The sequence below is a fragment of the Tupaia chinensis genome, unplaced genomic scaffold, assembly GCF_000334495.1.
Source record: "Tupaia chinensis unplaced genomic scaffold, TupChi_1.0 Scaffold144276_1, whole genome shotgun sequence".
NCBI lineage: Eukaryota > Metazoa > Chordata > Mammalia > Scandentia > Tupaiidae > Tupaia > Tupaia belangeri.
Window position 1 is genome coordinate 4,160,236 of NW_006204133.1, and position 9,432 is coordinate 4,169,667.

Below are 9,432 nucleotides of genomic sequence, written 5' to 3' on the forward strand. Positions count from 1 at the left end.
AAAACTTTTTATGTCGGTTTACCAAATGACAGAAGTCTTTTTTTCTTAATTTTAACTTATTATGAGATTTTTCTGATTATAACAAGAATAACAAAATAACTGAGATCTTTCTTAAAATGTGCAATTAGTAAATGTAATGTCAGGAACAGCTGCAAAAATGTTGAAATATGAACTGACGAATGAAGAAACAAACCTATTTCAGAGTGCAGTGCACCACTGTCCTGCAAACCAAAAACACCTACCTTCAGTCACAACTGTGCCTGGCCACTCCTAACCGATGACAGTCTCACGGTGGTTCCAGGAGCTAAATATAGACAAGGCTGACATTCCCAAAGTCTACCTCTGGCTTTATCACATACACTTGGCGTAAGAATGTCCTCCTGAGAAAGTCCCCCTGTCTGGCCATGCTTAACTGAAAGCCCCCAACTCGGCCTACCTCCTCCCTCCTCATTGCCAGGGGAGAAGGGGTCACTTCCGTCCTCTTGCTGTGGAGCCAGACTATATTCAAAAGCCCTTAATCCCAACACGGCAGCCACAAGTGCTTTGCTATCAGTAATGTGAAAGCCGCTGTGTGAAAATTTGAATATTGCATAATGGAGGGAGGAGGAACCGAGGGCTGCATTACAGCTATAGAAGGGCTAACTGAAGCTGTTTGGTCATGATTTGATCATCAAGCAGTAACCTTCAGGATAATTCAAACTACAATTAATACGTGAAAAGCCCTTGAGATACTTCGTGATATGCATTCCTATAAAATGGCTCTCCTAATATAGCACCTGAATTTCTACGTCCTTATCTACAACCTTGGCCCCCTTGCGTTTACGTAAACAGAGAAGAACAGCATTTTTCATTTAGCGTTCGTGCCTCACCATGACAGAGTCCATGGCACTCCGCTTGTTTGCAATTAAGGCAAATGTAAGCCACCTGACTCCCACCGTGCCATACGGAAATGGCAGACGAAGGCAGTGCCCTCCGGCTCCAAGGCTTCACTGGCTGCCTTTCCAATCCCTGGCCTCCCTGTATGTGTGCCCAGCCGTCTCCCTGCCAGCCAGCTGCTGGGTGAGGCCGTCAGGGAGGATCCCCTGGTGTCTTCAGGATCAAGCGACTTCTGCCTGGGGGCAGGATGGCGATGCCATGCCTCCTTGGAGTGCCCACCGTCTCCTCTGCAGCTGGAAACACGAACAAAGGAACACCATTCTACCATCCCTGAGCTCCACCTCAGCTCCTGCTCATAATGAAAAACGGCTGCGGTCACCCCAGGAAGCAGGGTCACCCCAGGAAGTAGGGTCACGATGCCTTTGGGAATCTGTGGGAAGCTGTGGGCTCTTTTCTCAGAAAAGACAGAAATGAAATAAAGGGAAATGTACACATGCTGTGAGGGCTTCCCTGCCTTCCAGGGTAAGGATCCCAGCTCTCCAAGGCTAACAGGAGGTGGGGAGACAGGGAGAGAGAGGGGAGGAGGGACAGACAGCAACACAGAGACAGAGATGGACAGCCCAGCGTCAGGCCAATAAAGAAAAGTGCTACTCCTGCCTTTACCCGGGAATCAGGTACTCTGGGTTCTGATCCAATCCGAACTTCCTGACGAAAGCCACAATGTTCTGTAGCTTTGTCTAACACGCTCCTTTGCCCAGGGGGCCACTAGCTATTTCATGTGACCACACAAGTCTTTTCTGACCAAATATTCACTCTCATTGATTCAACTATTCTACTACGAATTGTTGATGACACATCGTGGAAATGGCTTAGAGAGGAAAACAAAGAAAATACTTCACTTTACAAAACTTTACAGTTTTACTCAATAAATACTCAGAGACCCTAGGCTCTGTGCCGGGTTCTATGCAAGGTGCAATTCATACCAACCACAACTACTACTACTACATAAAAAATGGAGCAGCTAACCACACTTGCTATGTGCCAGGCACTGTACTAAGCACCCTCCAGATGGAACGGGGATCAGGACGCAGACTCTCTGTTCAACATCAGGGCTCTTACTCATTACTATCTGGTTTCTGCTCTCAACCAGCTCACATACTAGGGAGAACTGCTACAATACAGAAAAATAATGACGTGAAATTGCTTGTGCTTGACAGCCTGGCAGTGAAATGAACACAGCTATACAATATACATAAACAAAAGATAGATTATTTGCACAGAAAAGAAGTGCTGTTTGGTGTCTTATTACATAGACTAGATAAGTAAATTTATCTGTTACGAAGAATTTATACAGATATTGTCTAATTTCATATATCTTAATATCTAAAGTATCACAACAATAACTCACTTTAAGAGACTAAAATTACTTTTTTTTTTTTAACAGAGATTTTTGCTAGAGGGCCTGTGCACTTGCCAGGGAAACAGAGAAACAGGAAATGAGAAATCATCCCCCCACAGGGCGATGGCCACACCACCTCCACTCTCCTCTTGGGAATTTGGGCATGCACATACATGCGCCCAGCATGAGTTTCAAGCCACCAGGTCCAGGACTCAAACCATGGTTGGCCATGTGGGAGTCCAATGATGTAACCATTACACTACCTGCTAGTGCCAATAAAATTGCTTTCAATAAAGAACAGTTGAGGTGGGGCCAGCAGGTGGCATAATGGTTAAGGTGCCAGATACCCACATGGTCAACCACAGTTCTAGTCCTGGACCTGGTGGCTTACTTTCTCACTTTCTCTTTCTCTCTCTCTGGTCACAAATAAACTATTTTTTTAAAAAAAGAATAGTTGAGGGAGCATCAGATGGCATAATGGTTACATTGCTGGACTCCCATATAGTTGACTGCAGTTAGAGTTCCAAACCCAGTGGCTTAAAATTCACTCCAGACATGTGGGTGTGCACGCCCAAAATCCCTAGAAGAGAATGGAGGAGAAGGGACTGCGGTGTGGTCATCCCCCAAGGGTGATCTCCCACTTTCTGTTTCTGCCTCTTTCTTTCTCTGTGCCAAACGTATGTGCCCTATAGCAAAAATATCTTTTGAAAAAGGGAATAGTTGATAAATGTTAAATATTTTTATGGGTTGACACTTCCTTGTCTAATATTTATCAGTACACTGCATATCAATGACTATATTACCCAGAATATATAGTAGCTGAGCATACAAAATTGTCAATTAACTATCTGGGGAAGGCACTCAGAGATATTAACCATGGGACCAGCAGTTAGCGTAATGGCTATGTTGCTGGACTCCCATGTAGTTGACCGCAGTTCGCGTCCCAGACCTGGTGACTTGAAACTCACACTGGGCACGTGTGCATATGTGCCCAGGATCCCGAGAGGAGAATGGAAGAGAAGGGATTGCAGCATGGGTATTTCCTCTGGTGGGTGATTTCTCACTTTCGCTCTCTTTGTGTCACTGGCAAACACAGGTATCTTACAGCAAAACTCTCTCTTAAAAATAAAATAAAATAAAATTCATAGATAATTAGTATTATGAAAAAAACTATGCACAAATGTCAATGGTTTTTGGTATCAAAATAAACTCATACTTTCATTCCATTTTTCCATAAACTGTCTTAAGCACCTCCATATTCACATACTGTATCTTATTTAGTTCTCAAAAACAAGACTACAAGACTACTGATTAAAGAACTACTGCAAAAACAAACCAAAATAAAGCTGAGTGATTTGTACCAGGTGAGGACCCCAAATTTAAAAGTCATATGGGAAATATACAGGAATTTCTTAAGCATGTGCCAAGTTAAAATTCCTTAGAAAATCACTACATAAAAGTTTCTGAACTTGACTACTCAAGTAGACTTTTTTTTGAGATTTGATTATCCTCACTTAAAAGATAGTATTTAGAATATGTGCAGAAATGAAGCCTCCAAATATTCATGAAGAAATTCTGGAAAAGTTATTTTCTTTTATTTTTCACTCCAGTGTTCATGAGCTTCCAATTTCAAAGAAGGAATTGAGTCAAGGCCTGCTTTCGAAAAGGAAGTCTCTCGGGACCAGCAGTTAGCCTAATGGCTATGTTGCTCAACTCCCACGTAGTCAACTGTGGTTCACGTCCCAGACCTAAAGCTCACACCGGGCACATGTGTGTGTGTGCCCAAGATCCTGAGAGGAGAATGGAGGAGAAGGGATTGCGGCATGGCCATCCCCCCTGGGCGGCGGCGGGGGGGTGATTTCTTGCTTTGTGTCTCTCTGTCTCTCTCTGTCTGGCTGGTGAGCACACACGCCCTATAGCAAAAACCTCTCAAAAAAAAAGGAAGTCTCTCAACAAAATATTGGGCTGTTGGGGAAGTCATGATAGATTTTTGCATAGAAAAACAGCCATGACTGTCCCCATGATCTAAAACTATCCAAACAAATCCAGCATTGTATAAATGGATTAAACATTAGCCATGTAAGCTATTCTAATGCAAGGCTGGTTCAACATAGAAAAATCAGTCAATGTAGTACACTGCATTAATAGAATCAAGAACAAAACCTACACAATCAACTCAACAGAACCAGAAGAAGCCTTTGACAAAACCCAAAGTTCTTTCATAATAAAAAACACAAACTGGAAACAGAAGAAAACTTCTTCAACCTGTTAAAGGACATCTATGATAAATCTACAGATATTATACCAAGTTCAAGAATAAATTACTAAAATCTTTTCTAATAGCAGGAGCAAGCTAATCATCTCCAATCTCCAGTCAGGATAATTAGGCAAGAAACAGAGATAAAAGGGGCCAGCCCTGAGGGGACCAGCAGTTGGTGCAATGGCTATGTCGCTGGACTCCCATGTAGTCGACCACGGGTTGAGTCCCAGACCCAGTGGCTTAAACTCACACCAGGGGCATGTGTGTGCATGCCCAAGATCCTCAGAGGAGAATGGAGGGGACTACGGAGTGGCCATCCCCTCCCCCAGGGGGTGATTTCTCACGTTCTGTCTCTCTGTCATTCTCTGTCTTTCTGGTGAGTGCATGCGCCCTATAGCAAAACCTCTCAACAGAAGGGGGTGGGCGGCCCTGTGGCCTACTGGTTACAGGGAGCTGGAACCCACATGGCTGACTGAGTGGTCTGAGTTCAACCCCAGTGGCTTGAAAAACACACCAGGCACATGTGTGTGTATGCATGCCCCCAAATCCTGATGGATTCTAGAAATGAGGGCAAGGGAATTGTGAAGTGACCATGCCCCTTTGGTGGGGTACTGTCTCCTCCCTCTCTCTGTCTCTCTTTCTCTGGCAAGCACATGTGCCCTCTGGTAAGAAAAACATTTATAAATAAAACACAACCGAATTAGAAGGAAAAGGGCAAACCATTTCTACTCACAGGTCACATGATCATGTATGTACATATAAGATTCTAAGAAACATATGAGACACTACAAGCACACACACCTCTATTAGGACTAATAACTACATTCATCAAGAATGCAGGATGTGGGGACCAGCAGTTAGCGTAATGGCTATGTCGCTGAACTCCCACGTAGTCAACCGTGGTTTGCGTTTCAAACCCGATGGCTTAAAATTCACGCCGGGTGGTGTGTATGCGTGCCCAAGATCCCGAGAGGAGAATGGAGGAGAAGGGATTGCGGTGTGGCCATCCCCCATGGGGGGGGTGATTTTTCACTTTCTGTCTCTCTGTCTCTGTCTGTCTGGCGAGTGCACACGCTCTATAGCAAAAATCTCTCAAAAAAAACAAAACAAAACAAAAAAAAAACATGCAGGATGTGCAATCATAAACCAAAACTTAAAAAATGAAAATATCAGTCATCTATGACTCAAAAGAACCTGAAAATTTTTTTTCATTTCATTCATCTCAACTTCAAGTACAGAAATAAAAAATTCAGAATTGGCTTTAGTTTTTTAAACTACCTATGGTATCTGGTTAAAAGAAATATTTCCTAATATACACACAGCTCTGGAAAATGCAGAGAATGATACTTTTCTTTATACCGCCAAAAACGTTAAGTGATGAGAATTTAAAAAGGTTTTTAAAGCAACAAATGATCTTCTGTTGGGCCCATTAAAGAGCAGCTAATCTGCTCGAGTTTTAATTCTCTTTAATGGGTTTCCTTCTGACTACATTACAGCCATCGCAATCAGTTCAAAATATCGCATCTTGAGGCTCACACCAACCAGAAAGTAATGGCTACATTTCCACTTATTTTGTTTGCAGTTTTACTCTGTCCCAGTCTCCTCAAGATTTTAAACACTATTAAGCACTTCACGATATGGGTGTGGACTGTTTCTTCAATTTCATCAGAATTAACACAGAAGTGGTATCTTCTTCCAATCATACTGAGCATACTTCTCAGGTTACATAAACCAAGCAAATAGAAAAAGGAAAATTGCTCTACTTTCAGATATGGTTTACATTCCTTTCTTCCCTGAAAACTTGAACACAGCCCCTGCCTGCTCTGAAATGACAAGGTTATAAAGCAGACCCAAGGTAAACCCAGGCTCTGAGAGCGCCCGCTAAGTTCCAGGAAATTCCTTTCATAGCCTCTGTCTCAGGACCACATGAAACACGTGCCGTTCCTTCACTCCCATCTACAGCCAATTATTATCCTCTATTTTCTGTAGGTGCACATGTTTTCTTTAGCTGTTTAAATGTTTTCAAAAAGCAAAATCAGGCTGAAAGCATAAGTAAAGCTTGAGCTAAAGAAAGAAAGGATGTAACTTTTCTTTTCCCGTAAGTCAGACAGAGGATTCCCTTCCAGTTTTATTAATGGGTTCCACTCTGCACTTCATTCAGAATTTGACTCTAATTTGTCACTAGCAGGCAAAGCAAGTTATTAAGAAGAGGACAGCATCACTGAATATACAGTATTCTCCTCTACATGACGAAGGTGCGTTGTTGAGGGATGCAGTACTACAAAGAGACATACTGTTAAAAGCAATTTCCCTCGTATGGTTTGCCAATCACATACATACTTTGGTTCTCTGGATGGAAACATTTTACTGACTTTTTCATGAGCCTCTTTTTCATCATGAAAATTCAAGAGTTAATAAATTCCAACAAAAAGAAAACCATAGACTGAAAAGCAGAGATCTACTATAACATAAAAGAACATGTTCCCAAACAGTTCTATGAGAAACTTTTGTTTTAAAACAGGGTCTCACTATGTGGTACAGGCTGGCTTTGAACTCAAAATCCTTTTGCCTCACCCTCCCAGCACCTAGGATTATATGGAGTGCCACCATGCTTCTTGCAAGCTCTGTCTTTCTCTCTCTTTTGACGAGTCTTGCTGTTTTTCTTTAACTTAAAAATACAGATTATCTGTATAGGAGACTGCATCATTGATTCCAGTTTTTCACTGCTTTCCCTTTAAGAGGATGTGCATCCTCGCCGGTTGCCAGGTGACTTGCAGCACTGCTTTGTACAAGAAGGACATTTTCCCACCCTGCTGGTGTGAGACTTATTTGGCTCTATAACTCATTAGGCCACTGAAACGGGAGCCCTGTGACATCTGCCACACTGAGCAGGAGCCCCTTTTCTCCCCCTCTATCAGACGGTGTGTTCCAAAACACACGAACTCTGTCAGCCTGGATCCTGGAATAAAAAGGACACGGAAGAAGAGCTGACCTTTAATTGTCATGGGTCTACCATTGAGATCTGGGCTTATTCATCACCGCAGCACCACCTGGCAAAAGCTGACTCATACAAACGCTAAGCCTCATGTTTAATCCCACTTCATCATTTTAGCTACAGGTACAGAAACCTCGTGTCACAAAAATCCTTAGGGGATGCTGACTTCACTGGTCAGTGTGAAAGAAGTGTGTAAAGACTAACCTCCCAGTTTGCCAAAATCAAGCCATTTGATAGGAAGCTATCCTGTATACGTGTGTCAGCAATTAATGTAGGGATGGGAGAAGGAGCCAAGAGATCAGAAAGCGCCCAGTCTGAAGTCTACAGACCCACTGAACACACGACAGATGTGCTGCACTGAGGTCACAGGGGCTGCAAACCACCCAGCATATCCTGAGTCGTTCTAAGTCCAGAAGTGGTGTGCACGCATGTGGGTGTGGACCAGAGGAGAGAGAGAAAAAGCCGTGCATCTGAAACATTCGGAGGACCTCAGGTTGGTGATGTCAGGAAAAAATAACTTCATTTAGGTTAGCATAAGTCTTTGCTCCTAAAGTTCACCTAAATGATAAATTAAATAACATAATAACATAATGGCTTCGCCAATTGGTAAACTTTGTGTTTTAGTTGGCTTCTTAAATTGTAATTAAATATACACATTTATTGGGTTGTCGGGAAAGTCGTGACATATTTTTCTATGCAAAAATACATCATGACTTTCCTGACAACCCAGTATACATGTGCAGATACTTTTAGCACCTCCAGTGCACACGGCTCATTATATTAGCACTAAGGAGCATGGTGAAGTCATAAGAAGAATCCTTGCTCTCAAGGACAGCTCTCAGAGACCATTTCTATGCCCTTCAGCTGTGCTCATTAAGTAAGTACATGCCCAAACCTGGGGGAAAAGAAACCACTTCCAAAAAAAGAAACTAAAACAATGATTCATAAAAATGTTTCTATCTTTAACAGAAAGGAGATAGCCATTGAGTAGGATTACTGATTAAACATTAAGTAACCATGAGGAAGAAAAAAATAATAAAGTTACCATTTTAAAAATTTATCCATTTATTTACTTTAATTTGATCAGAGAGATACAGAGCCAGAGTGAGAGTGTGAGCAAGAGACAGAAAGCAAGCTGCCAGGTCCAGGACTCAAACCATAGTCAGTCATGTGAGAGTCCAGTGCCCTTAACCACCACACCACCTGCCGGCTCTAAAGTTACCATATTTTAGGACCTGTTATCTTACCAGGTTATTTATGTATATTCTCCCACTTAATACTCGTAGCAAACCAGTGGCACCACCTCCACGTAATACATAAAGGAATTCAGGCCCAGAGAGGTGCAGTTACTATGGCACAGCTAATAAACAGCAAGTTGGAATTGAACCCACTGCAAGCTAGCTCTGAATCTTTCACCCTTCCCATTATCAAATGATGCCTTTCTGGAATTTTGCCAACCAGGTGGATACTTTTTAACCTACATTAAAATTTAATTTGCCTTATTCTCAAAAAGTTTTAAAGAAGACATTTAAGATGACTTTTGTCATCTATTTAAACATGTCATAATCCCTTTAGCAAGAATCTATTATGGCCAGCCCTCCCTATCTGTGGGTTCTGCATCCATGAATTTAAGAAACCACAGGTTGAAAATAGAGGAGAAAAGGAAAACCGGCTGCATCTGTACTGAACATGTAGAGGCTGTTTTTCTTGCCGTTATTCCCTAAACAATCCCGTATAACAACTATTTACACAGCACTTACATTGCAGTAGGCATTATAACTAATCTAGAGATGGTTTAAAGTATACAGGAGGATGTGAGCAGACTGAATGCAAATATTAAATGATTTTACGTAAGAGACTTGAGCTTCCACAAATTTTGGGATCTATGAGGGCTCCTAGACT